This window comes from Anguilla rostrata, chromosome 8, assembly GCF_018555375.3.
Source record: "Anguilla rostrata isolate EN2019 chromosome 8, ASM1855537v3, whole genome shotgun sequence".
Lineage (NCBI taxonomy): Eukaryota > Metazoa > Chordata > Actinopteri > Anguilliformes > Anguillidae > Anguilla > Anguilla rostrata.
Window position 1 is genome coordinate 32,328,056 of NC_057940.1, and position 13,471 is coordinate 32,341,526.

Below are 13,471 nucleotides of genomic sequence, written 5' to 3' on the forward strand. Positions count from 1 at the left end.
TCGCCTTGATTACTGCAACTCTCTCCTTGCAAACCTGCCAGCTTGTGCCATACAGCCACTACAGATGATTCAGAATGCCGCTGCCCGGCTCATCTACAACCTCCCCAAATTCTCCCACGTCACTCCTCTGCTGCGATCACTTCACTGGCTACCGGTCGCTGCCAGGATCCGATTCAAAGCCCTGACCCTTGCCTACACTGCCGCCAACAGGACAGCCCCCATCTACTTGCAGGACATGACTCAATTCTATGTGCCTGCTCGACCACTCCGCTCTGCAGCAGCAGGGCGTCTTGTAACCCCTCCCACCCGCCCAAAGGGATCACAGAGCTTCTCCACCCTAGCTCCCCAGTGGTGGAACGAACTCCCCGTCCCTCTCCGAACCTCCCCCTCACTATCCATCTTCCGCCGTGGCCTGAAGACTCATCTCTTCAGACTATACCTAGAATAACCACCACCATGCTGTATATATATATATTAAAAAAAAAAAAAAAAACCTTTTTTCCTGTCACTTGTTACATGTTGCCCCATCCCTGCACTTCTTGGTAAATTGTATTTGTCCTAATACTCTAGCTTAATCTTCTGCCTAGTTTGGCTTTGCAGATGTTAGACCAGGATAGTGTTCATTGTTCTCGGCTAGAAATACCACTCTAAGATACACAAATCTATTGCTAACCCCAGGCAACTGTTTTCAATTTTCTCCTCTCTCCTCAGTAAACCCTCACCTCCAACTCAGACCTCCCTTACTGCTGAAGACTTCGCAGCCTTCTTCGAAGCAAAGGTCACACTCATCCGCAGCTCCCTTGACCCTCCCGACTCCCCACCCTTCCCTCCCCCCATCCCCTCTATGACCCTCCCCACATTCTCCACCTTCTCCCCACTCTCTCTCCCTGATGTCTCCCAACTCTTGCTCTCCCACCGTCCCACCACCTGTGCCCTTGATCCCCTCCCCTCTACCCTCCTCCAGCTGATCTCACCAGAGATTATCCCCTTCATCGCCCACCTGATTAACTCCTCCCTGACTTCTGGCACCTTCCCGTCATCTTTCAAAAGAGCCCACATCACCCCCATTCTGAAGAAACCAACACTGGACCCCTGCCTCACCCAGAACTACAGACCGGTATCCCTTCTTCCATTCCTATCTAAAACTCTCGAACGTGCTGCGTCCAACCAACTTTCCTCTTTTCTTTCTAAACATAACCTCCAAGACCCTCAGCAGTCTGGTTTCAGACCCGGTCACTCGACGGAGACTGCCCTGCTCTCCGTCACTGAGTCTCTCCACGCAGCACACGCTGCATCCCGTTCATCTGTCCTAATTCTTCTTGACCTCTCAGCTGCCTTCGACACCGTTGACCATCCTACACTTCTGTCTTCCCTGACAGAATTGGGAATTTGCGGACCAGCCCTCAACTGGATTGCGTCCTATCTCACCGGCCGCTCCTTCCAGGTTGCCTGGGCCGGTGCAGTATCAGCTCCTCGTCCCCTCACAACTGGGGTCCCTCAGGGCTCTGTCCTTGGTCCCCTCCTCTTTTCTCTGTATACTAGGTCCCTTGGCCCTGTTATTGCCGCCCATGGCATGTCATATCATCTCTATGCAGATGATATTCAACTTTTCTACTCTTTCTCTCCCACAGACACTCAGGTCTCCGATCGCATATCCGCCTGCCTGAGTGACATCCAGAGCTGGATGACCAAACACCAGCTCATGCTCAACACAAGCAAAACGGAACTTCTCCATATTCCTTCTCTTACCTCTCCCACTTCTCATCTGCCCATTTCTTTAGGAGTCACTCCCCTACACCCTTCGCAGAGTGCCCGAAATCTTGGAGTTGTGCTGGACAACAGGCTGGCACTCTCTGAGAATATCGCGGCAACCACCCGGTCGTGCAGGTTCATCCTGTACAATATCCGCAGAATAAGACCACTCCTCACCAATTATTCCACACAGCTCCTGGTCCAGGCCATGATACTGTCACGTCTGGACTACTGCAACTCCCTCCTGGCTGGCCTCCCAGCATCAGCCACCAGACCCCTTCAGCTCATCCAGAATGCAGCAGCACGTCTGGTTTACAACCTCCCTCGTGACTCCCACGTCACTCCCTCCTCATCTCCCTCCACTGGCTACCAGTGCAAGCTCGCATCCGGTTTAAGACACTGGTGCTTGCTTTCCAAGCAGTCAAGGGGTCAGCTCCTGGTTATCTGCAGAAGATGATCAGACCCTACAAGCCGGCCAGATCGCTCCGATCGGCTACTACAGGGCGGCTGATTCCTCCCCCTACACGAGCAGCAACAAGGTCTCGACTCTTTGCAGTTCTGGCCCCACGATGGTGGAACGATCTTCCAGTGGAGGTCAGAACAGCAGAGTGTCTGAGCACCTTCAAACGGAAACTCAAGACGCACCTCTTCTCTGTATACCTCTCTCCTCTTCCCTAAACCCTCTCCCATAACTATTTAAAAAAAAAAAAAAAAAAAAAAAAAAAAATTTTTGGTTCAGACTATCTTGTGTCTCCTTACTGTATGCTACTATAGTAAAGGCTTTTTATCTACATTTTATTCAATGGACTTAAGTGGATCCTGAGTTTGGTTACACTGTTGTAAGTCGCTCTGGATAAGAGCGTCAGCTAAATGCCTATAATGTAATGTAATGTAATGTAATGAAATAGCTGTACAAAATAAGTAATTGTACCTTACTGAACCCGTGTTCAGCAGTTGTCTACGATCATGAAAATGCACTTCTTGTACGTCGCTTTGGATAAAAGCGTCTGCCAAATGAATGTAATGTAATGTAATGTAATGCAACTTTTCAATTCCCTGCTCGTAGCTGGCCAGATTTCCACCTGACCAGCTCCTCCAACTTTTCCGGGGCAGATTACTTTGTTACAAGAAACAGAAGTGAAATTAAACGAAACTCAAATGAAGAAACACACTCTCTGTGTGCACTCCCAGTCTTGACCCCGAACTGTGCAGCACACCTTTAAGCATCTGGGCTGATTAGCTAACGCAACCCAGGTGCGTGCGCTCTCTCCACCAGCCGGTCTTGTTTCTATGGCGTTGACAACTGCCCAATCAGAGACCCAATGTCTATCAGCCTGGAGGTAATGTTTGTCTGTCTGCCAGCTGCTAATTACTCTGCCAAATCTCCCCCGCTATCAAGGCCCCTGTGCACTGATCCCAGAATCAGGGACTCTGGCGTTTGGCCACGTAGTGACACCCTACCTCCTATCACACACCGGATGCTTCAGCCCCAACACCCTCTTCCACATTTCTGAGCCAAGCTAGGAGGGTAACGGCGAGACCGTGAGAGAGGCCAGACAGATCCTTTCAGATGCAGCACTGTAAAGCAATGCCAAAGTGCTAAATAGTTTAGATTTTTAAATCCTCTTCAGTGGCTGTTTTTGTCTCTGCTGTGCAATGGTGGCTATGCTAACACAGGGGATGCCTTTGGTCCTTCAGTCCATCAGCAGATGTGGCAGACCCTGGTGCTGTGCTGTCTGCGGCACTGTGCATGAGTTTGTAACAGATTGAGATTGCGAAGGGATAGCGAGGAACAGACCTCAGGATGTAGCCACACCACTGCGATAATTAGAAAAGCGAGGCTGTTCTTGGCAGGATCACCTGCCCCTACATCCTGACTTCAGAGGACCTGGGGTCTGCGCAGAAGTTCCGTTGATTCATTTCATGCCCACGTCGTCTTTTTTCAATTGAAAATCCTCTCTGTTCACATGAGTGCGTTCCATATCCACACAGGAACGCTCACAGGAAACGAGTTCAGACAGGAGCCATAACCTACCACCACGTTTGTCATTGATTGCTGATGACATGCTGTACAGAATCGGCAGGGTTCACTAAGTGATTAGGACAGAAATTAAATGAAAATTAGTTGCCGTAATGCTGAGATACTTGAGACATTGTGCAATAAATATTCATGTTTTAATTATTTACCGGAGGCCAGTTAGTCACACCTACTATAAAAGTTCGAAGGGGCCCAGTGGTTTACAGTGTACAGCTGGGTGGAGGCAGTTAGTGAGCGCCCCCTGCAGGTTGGCAGGGGAGAGGACGGAACAGATTGCGCGGGCCATTCGGACATGCTCAGCGTGCCTGCTGGAGAGAGCCCTGACCCCCGGACCCTCGCGGAGCCCCGTCTGCGCCCTCACCTCCGACCGGCTCTGAGATCGCAATCTGCTTCCTGGCCAGGAGCTGCAGCTGCGCTCACTGTTACTGCAGTGCTCAGAGTGCCACTCTGTGCCACTTTCACTGTCGTCTTGCTGGAGCCTGTTTACATTCATGCCATATTTCCACACCTCCTTTTTCTTGTGTTCATAAGACATCAAACCTAGTGTATAGCTCAAAACACATTTGTGAGTATTATTCTGGATCCAGGCAATCTGGATTAAAAAATCTTTAATTTGTCTCTGCTTTTTTCCCCGACTTTATTTTCTTTTGTGTCCTTCCGTCCCCTTGTTTGTCCTGTTTATTAGCTCTCCTCTGCACTGTATGTGCAGAATACTAAAATACTAGCAGTCAGTGGAGGCGCTCAGTGCAGAGAAAATGTGTGCATATGTGAAAATATGAGCATGCATGTTTGTGCGCATCAGTGTGTGTGTGTGTGTAAAATACTATCATGCATGCTTGTGTGTATGTGTGTGTGTGTGTAAAATACTAGCGTGCATGATTGTTCATATCAATGTGTGTGTGTGTGTGTGTGTGTAAAATACTAACGTGCATGATTGTGTGTATCAGTGTGTGTGTAAAATACTAGCATACATGGTTGTAGGTATCAGTGCACATGTTTTCTGTGTGTGTGCGTATGAGTGCATATGTTGTGTGCATGTTTTCCCTCTTGTCTTTATTAATACGGCAGTATGCAATCTTGAGAGCCCCGGAGGAGGCATGAGGGGCTAATTAAACAAGATGGAGATGATGGGCGCTGATGTGTGTGGCCTCCAGGCCGGCTGGCCTGGAGTTTGGCTCCATTCCTCCTCATCTTCCTCTCTCCCTCCCTACCACCTTCCTATTTTACTCCCTCTCTTTCCTTCCTGTCCCCATAGATGTCAGTGCTCCCTTCTCTCCTCGCCTTGCTAATGTCCTTCATCGTGAGGTCAGCTTCCTATTGTCTTTTATTTTGTTTAAAATCTTGGAGAAAAAAAGCCATGAATTCTCCTCTGTTCTCAGAGCCATGCACTGTGATTGATTCATACAGATCGGGCAGTTTTGAGGTGGCTGCACCAAGGCTGTGCCAGAAATGAATAATTCCCTGAAGTCTGATCGAGGCTGCCCTTGTCTTCCATATCTGCCTCTCTGTGCTTAATCCAACTCCGAGAAGGTCTTGCAGGAAGGGCACTTACCTGCTTTAAATGACATTCCAACTGTCTGCAATACTCTCACGTGACTGCACGCCATTTTGTGACCCGCCATGTTCTCCCATTACATGGTCACACTGTGCAGCATGTTGAACATGACTGACAGCCTATTGTGGAAACTTGCCTACAGGTACATCCATGGCAGTGGAAATGTGTTTAAGGACACTGTCGGTAAATCATGCGGATGGATGTGATGTCATCTAATTTTGGATCAAGGCAGAGCCGGAGAGGAAGATTCCTTGCAGCCTTGCATTTTGTGCTGTATTGGTTCATTTTTGCTGTGTTGTTTTAGTTTATTATTTTCAACTGGGATCCTGTGAGGGCGAAGAATGAAATTTTATTTATTTTGGCAAACAGCCTCCTTGCATGTTGTCTTTCTCTCAGTGCAAATAAATTTGCTGGTGAAATCCAGATAGACATCTCCCTGTGTCCAGCTGGTCCAGCCACTGTGTCTCCCCCAGTGGTATGTTCCAGCATGTGAAAAACCCTATTATGCAAACAATTTTGCCCATGGGAGAAGAGCCTCTGTTCTTCGAATGGATTCCTAATTAATTACAGCTTCATTAAAACGAGAATCTACAAATCACCAGGCCATCATTTACAGTGGGCCCCATCAGACGTGTGCCAGAAGTATGGATTTCTGCAGAGTCCTTGGGCCAGGGGCAGCCATTGTGTTTGGGTGAGTTGCATGAGGAGCATACAGTGGCATGAAAAAGTATTTACCCTCTTCCTGATTTCCTTTATTAGACAAAGGGAACCTGAGTAAGCACAAAACATATTTAAAATTATTATTTCAAACACCCATGTGAAAAGCAATTGCCCCCTAAAACTTAATAACTGCTTGCAACACCATTAGCAGAATAACTATATTATATTATATTACAGGCATTTAGCAGACGCTCTTACAACTTACTTACACAAGTTTTTGCATAGCATTCACATTGCCTCTATTTATACAGCTGGATATATACTGAAGCAATGCAGGTTAATTACCTTCCTCAAGGGTACAACGGCAGTGTCCTACCCGGGAATCGAACCACTGGCCTTTAGGTTATAAGACTAGCTCCTTACACATTATACACTGCTGCCCCTGCAACCAAACTCCAATCAAACACTTCCTATAATTTTATATCTTTCACATCACTGTAGAGAAAGTTTAGCTGCTCAACTTTGCAGAACTGCTTTAATTCTGGCAAATTAGAAGGGTTTTTGTTTCTTTTCAATCATTCAGATGTGGAGGCTTGGGGATCATCCAGGTGCTTTTTTTTGTAAATGTTCTGAATCAGTGATCTTATACATGTCTCAGGGCATTTGGGGTAGATTGTCCCCACTTTTCATGAGATAGGCATCCAATGATGTGCACATTGGTTAATGCAAGTAGGATGCAAGGATACACAGAGATAATTCATGAACTACTTTTGTGCAGGTCATGAAAAATTCGTAGTAGTGATCTGTCGCTAGCTAAACTTGAACTCTCTCTGAATGTCTGTCTCCAGTCACTCACTCACATTTCATACAAAATGACCAAGAGTGCAGTTCTCCTGAGACTCCTCATTTGTTTTTATTTCAGTACCGCTATATTATTTCCATCTAACAGGTAGCCACAATAGGTTGGTTTTCTCTGTGGAACACTGTGTTCTTCATGGTTTCAGTGGAAGTGAATAATTTCAATGGCTATAATCTCCCACAGACAAGAAATCAAACCCAAGAATGAGAAATGCTCTGGAACCTCAAAGCTCACGACTGTGAAATGGTTCTGCTTAACTGACCGATTGGTTGCCTTTGGGAATATTTATTTGTCAGTGATCCGTACCTAAATGGCATTTTTCTGTAATACCATGTATGTAATTGATTGGTAGATTACCTTGCTGCCATGCCACTGCTGCTCATTAAAAAACCATCGCCCAGGGAATATAGAATAATTATATTTGTTTTGGTAGTATAGTTTGGATCACACATAATTGTATGCAATGAAATCTAATCCTGCTGCCACAACGATAAAAAAAAACAAAAAAAAAAACTGCCGACTGAAAAAAGTTGCGAGAAGACCAAAGCAATTCTATCAAATCAGTACTTTCAGGAAACATGCAATGACTTTCTTCTTTGCCCACCCATCACTAGAAATGGCCATGGCCAGTGTTTCTCCAGATTTTGGAGAAACACTGCAGCACAAGTGACAGCTACATTAATGCCTCATGCTGGGCAGAATTTTAAAAGATGGGAGAGGTGTGAAAGACTGGACAATCTGTGAGCATCGTAGATGCCTCTGGAAGTTACATAGCATTCTAATGGATCAGGAACTGTATACACACACGCACACACACACACGCACACACACAGAAAGACAGAGGACTGTTACTGAGTGTAATGACCGGGAGTGAGAGAAAGAATAAAATGGAAATGGTATTTGTGTGTGGTAGGGACACAGTGTGAGGGGGATGGGGGTGGGGGTGGATGCACAAACATTTTATTTCTGCTCTGTTTGGCAGTGCACGAGCATGTGTTCCACTGCCACAGCGCAGAGCTGGGAATAGCAACACTGCACAGACAGTGCTTAAACAAAGAGCGAAGGAGCTGAAAGAAAGCCCTCATACTCACACATTCTGTGGGTCAGGTCAATCTATTTTAGAACTGAACCAACTCACTGTATATTTCTGTACAATTCTCAGTATTCCAACTCAATTTTTCAAAGAGGCGAGAGGATAGAAGAGAGTAAACCTTGGGGGTAGAGTGACAGGACAGCGACCATTCGAAAATGGAAATTATCTGCTGTTTTTTTCAATGGGTTGTCTGCTTTGCTCTTCTGTGCTCTTCTGGAATGTAAAGGGCTTTTTTAAGGACAGTTTCATGTTCCATGCTTACGGTGTGACCTGTTTGGCTGGCAGGGCCTATTGAAATGTTATCTTCGATGTTTCGGTCAGCTGAGAGCAAAACTCTCTCTTACCGATAGCCAATCAGGTATCTTTTTGGGTGTTAGTTAGTGTTATTTATGAGTAGGGAAGTTCCATGAGCTAAACATAACCCAAACTCCAGTCGTACATTCAGTTATGTGATTTATTTGATTAATTAATGATTGATAATATATTGTACATGAACACTTTCACTGACAGTTATATACATATTCCTAACATAAACACCCAGACCCTGATCAGAAAACATATGCTGCTTATAGTACTGAATAGACAGTTTCAGCTGAGCCGAAAGAAGTTGTTTCCTGAGTCGTTTCAGTCGGCTTGAGACACTGATTGTGTGCAGCATCTAAAGAGGGACAGAAAGGCTTAATCCCAGGCTCTGTCACCCACCATCCATCAGATACGGACTGACCCTGTTGTTGTGTGAACTTCCAGGGGTGAAGGGGGTGAGGTTGAATGGGAAACAATTGCTTTTCCACAGCCGGGGCTCCCTCACCAGGCACAGCAAAGCCACTGTGACTCTGGCTAGTCAGTGCCTGCAGGTTGTCTAATTGTGTGCGAAAAAGTGCCATGCAGGCCACTGTAGAGGGTGGGAATGAAAACAGGCTGACCAGATGCACTAACTTCAAAACAATTTAGTGGCACCAGAGGAAAGAGACAGAGCCCGAATGGAGGCAAGTACGTGAGGAGCCTTTGTGGTGTTGACAGTATTTGCCTGCCTGTTTAAAATGACTCTGTTTCGTTTGATGAATTCCAGGCCTGTAAGAGAGAATCATTACAGCCACACACATCTTCTTTCATATGTACAGAAATAGAACTGAATAATACCACATATAATTTAGCTGTCTCTGTAAAGTTATTTCTCTGCAAAAGATCATTTACGGTGTCTGAAACCATTTTGTAAGTTTGGCCAGGAAGGACATGCTTAGCTTTATCCTGTTTTTTTCTTTGGTCCTCTTTTTTCCCCTTCCCTTTCCCACCAAAAGATGAGAGACATCCGTAAAATAATTATGGCACTGTTAATGTTTTCTCTTCTTTATGTAATGACATATTTTGGAAGATTTGGATTTATAATTGTTTATCTGTTTTAATGAGCTTTGTTGATGATGAACTGTACTGTTGTTGTGGAAGCTTAAAGATGAGATTTTGAACTAATCCTTGTTGTTGACTGTTCTTCTCATTCAAAATTGTATAAAACTGGATGTTTTATTGAGATGATGCCACTGTCAGCTGAGGAAATGTGAGTGAGAGGAAGTGAGAGGCGGTGAACGAGGGAGAGCTGAAAATGTATAATTAAGCGTGTGCAAAGTAAATGACTTAAATCTCTTACATATGAATGAAATGATCCATTATTCATTAATATGCAGGATGTGTCTCTGCAAAAGTTCCAGATTTCCTGAAATGCTCCATCAAAGCCCCCGTTGTATAGAACACAAGTGTAGTAAGTATCCATTTCCAGGTCAATGGATTCTTTTCATCTTTAGTGAAGAGAAAAGGGAGAGAGCGAGAGAAGGGAAATCAAAAGGAGACCTGAATACGGCCATGATGGATGTGTGTGTGTGTGTGTGTGTGTGTGTGTGTGTGTGTGTGTGTGTGTTTGGTCAGTGCTGTGTGTGTGTGTGTGTGTGTGTGTGTTAGTGCATGTGTGTGCGTGTGTTTGGTCAGTGCTGTGTGTATGTGTGTGTTAGTGTGTGTGTGTGTGTGTGTGTGTGTGTTTGGTCAATGCTGTGTCCAAAGCAGCTGGCTGCCCAGGGACTGCCCTGAGTGTGGGTGTATTTCTTGGGACTGCATGTCCTGAGGAGCACAGTTCTGGATATGGCCACTAGGGGGCTATATTCCACATCTCGTTCCGTGTTTCTCAGACAAGAGGAATCCAAAGCTCAGACTGACTCAACCTATGAAGCAGCTTTTAAGAGAAACACATCAGCAGTGTTAACCTTCCCTTTGTGATCATGGCACCACATTGCTGGAAAGGTCTTAAAATACCATCCATGCATCTTATGTCACATCCCACAATGACACACTGTCCATGCAATATTACGAACTATTCACAGTAACCATACACTAATGTTGCGGGAATGTAATATGCTGCCTTGGGGTCGTTTCCTTATTTTCCTGCCCAATGATTGCTCAACTTGGCGTAGACCACAGCCGATAAACTGAAACATGTGGCTCTACAAATGTTTTGAGCAAGGCCCACTGTTAACAAATGGATAAAGTCAGAATGTATTCAGCTTTGTGATTCAGTTTCATTTTGGAGTTCAGTTATCTACACAACTCCACATTACATAGGCTGTGCACCTGTATTGTTACATTTGTAACTGCTTTTTAAGTACATATTATGTAAGCACATCTTATACAACAAATTACTTTATTGAAAATCTGGAAAAAGTACTGACAAATGCTGTTAATACCTTCAGTATTCAAACATATTACATAAACACAATGGCACTGTAGTGAAGAGTAACCTGATGTTGTCTAACAGTACAGAAAAGTAAAACACGACTATAAAATTAAGGAGTGAAAATGGGTGAAAGGCAGCTGTGATTAACAGTGCATAAAGTACAAAGGGGGAGCCAAGATTTGTAGCGCGCTCTTCCTGGTGATGGCTGTAAAACATGTGGAAACACTAAATGCTCTGCGACGTGTGAACAGAGTTTCTTTTCACACACTTCTTCTTCTGGATTCCGCCGTTTCCCTGTTTTCACAGGTTACAGGTAGTGTGCCTTACAACCAAGGAAAGTCTAATGAAAGAACAGGGCAGTGTTTCCAGTTGAGCTGCTGGCTGCACTGCTCAGTGTTCCAGAAGGGGAGACCCTTCACAATGCCCCCCCCCCCCCCACACACACACTCAGGAGGCTTGGACATCCAGCCCTGCAGTATTGCCTGTGAGCGCCTGCTTGTCGCCTGTTTTTATTAAAGTCTAAGGTTTTGAATGAAGCAGGCTTCTGGTCACTTGGTTCATTCAAAATCTGGTCACATCTGGTTCTACTCTTTAGCATTTATTACAGACATATACCCTCTGGAAGAAAATATATACTGCATCTCTATCATAAAGAGCCAAAACAGCTTATTTAGCTTCAATTAAAAGCAGAGGTTATTATGAATGAAATATTAAAATGAATGTAATAATAAACACAAGTAAACCCCATAAACCATTTTCATTTTTGATTCATGAAAGACTGTGAAGCACATTGATTGTACTGAATGAATCTGTGAAGCCACAACACAGGTGTCCTCTGCAGACCTCAATCCCATTTTCCCCTCACCTGGGTGTGTCGCTCATGGGTAAAGAGCTTGAGTGTGCGCCGTACCCCTTGGTCCTCTATGCAAGAACCAGTACAAATTAACCTGCCATGCCGTGGTTGCTGTCAGTCAGAAGCTGTTAAGGTAATTACATAGCCCAGCAGACTGTATCTGCTGCCTCAGCATACTGGCCAGTTCCACGCTGCGGTTGCCATAGGCCTGGGGACACCACACCACTCCAGGCCTTGACTGAGCACTTGACCACTGGACCACCGAAGGGTCAATGGGATGAGACGTCCGCCTCGTGCTCACCACTGAGGGTGAAAATGGGGGCAGTCTGCGGTAAAACAATGAATACAATGCTCTTGTATTTGCCAGACTGCAATTAGCGGGGTTACAGTATGAATGTCCAAAGACTCTGTCTACTCAACCCATCCGCTAGGCATGAATAATGCAGCTGGTGAAAGGAAATGTAAACCAAACATTTTAGGACATTTCTTTAAAAAGTAAGCACTTGATTAATTTTTTTAGTTTGTTACAAAGTTGATGACAAAGAGCATTGCCATTAGATCTTAAAAGCATTGCATGACTTAGAAGCATCATACTGTGATGAAAGCAGGGAAATTTGAATAAGCTGTGATATCAGGAGCTCCAGATTCAAAGAAAACATCCACTATGTTCTCAAAGAGAAAGGTGCCATACATAACAATAATGTCTGCCTGACCCAGTTACAGTCAGCAAGCAATGAGGTGTACAGTGACCAGGATGTCACAACCAACCACCAAGAACACTCTGCTATCACCTGGGAAGAAACGGAAAACTCAGATTGTGTCATTTTTCTACTTCAGAAAATGTCACTACTTTTAGCAGAGACAGTGTAGATTCAGTGGGTTCTAAAACCACCCTTCTCTGAATAAATACACAACTGAGGTCTTGGGAAAGGTTTGTAAAATGACATTCCTGTTGTGAGGGATCTCCTTGGCAGCTCTGTGTATTTTGAGTGTATAGGTGCTTGTGTGCATGTGCGTGCCCCTTTGTGTGAATGACAATGTGGTCACGGTTCCAGAGCTGCCCCTCCCCCCAGTGTGGGGAGCACAGGGGTGTGGGGGCCCCTATTTCATACGCTTTACAGCCACCGTCCCCCAAAGAGCTGGGTGAGCTGGGAGTGTGGGAACAGCACTTCACTGCGGGCTCAGGATCTGTAGAGGGAGAGAGAGGGGATGGGAGAAGGAGGAGCAAGCTGGGGGACAGGGGGTGGGGACAGGAGGCAGGGTATTGCTCAAAGAGTTTGGCGTTAGGATTCATAAACGCAACAACAGGTGGGACTACAATGAACTATCTGGCTTGCTCAGACCAATAAAAATTTTCTGCCATTCACAGAAAAACTGAATAATTGTATCCAATCACGGATTGCCCAGGTTAGCTTTACTCGTGTTGTGGATTCATGAAGCCTCACACTCACTGTGGCAGGGTAAGAAGTAGCCATATACATCTGAACTACAACAGTGCATCTCCTGTGGCTCCCCTCCTTAACACAGAAAGCCTGTGAGATTACAGCATGGGTCAGGATGGGTTTCTACCCATAGGCTCTACTATTGGTCAAAACATCCCCATAAACAGATAATACAGCCACCTGCCTCTTGTCTGGATCAGGGGGTCTACTGTCCAATTTGATCCCCCTAAAGAGGATTAGTGCCCGCCATCCTGCTGGAGGTCTGTACCAACTGTACACACCCTATTGGCCTGCATCCGTGTCACATACACCCCATCATTCACCTCCCAGACTCTCTACAGCACTGGAAACCTGCTGTATAGCGCACACAGCATCCCCTGCAGTGAAGTGGGAATTGTATTGGGTTTCTGTGTTAGGCAAGCAAATTTTGTTTTCGGAAAGCTACAAAGACTACTTGGAATAGATTACAAAAGGCAATGTGCATTGGCATTTTGAGGTTTTGA

The 13,471-nt window shown here is 45.3% G+C and overlaps 1 long non-coding RNA gene across 1 annotated transcript; it reads left to right on the forward strand.

Moving 5' to 3' along the window:
* Nucleotides 1-646: 646 nt before the first annotated feature.
* LOC135261437 (uncharacterized) lies at nt 647-2,485 on the forward strand. The gene is made up of 2 exons (XR_010331934.1): nt 647-1,117; nt 1,632-2,485. It is a non-coding gene; the product is annotated as an uncharacterized LOC135261437 (long non-coding RNA).
* The last annotated feature ends 10,986 nt before the right edge of the window (nt 2,486-13,471 follow it).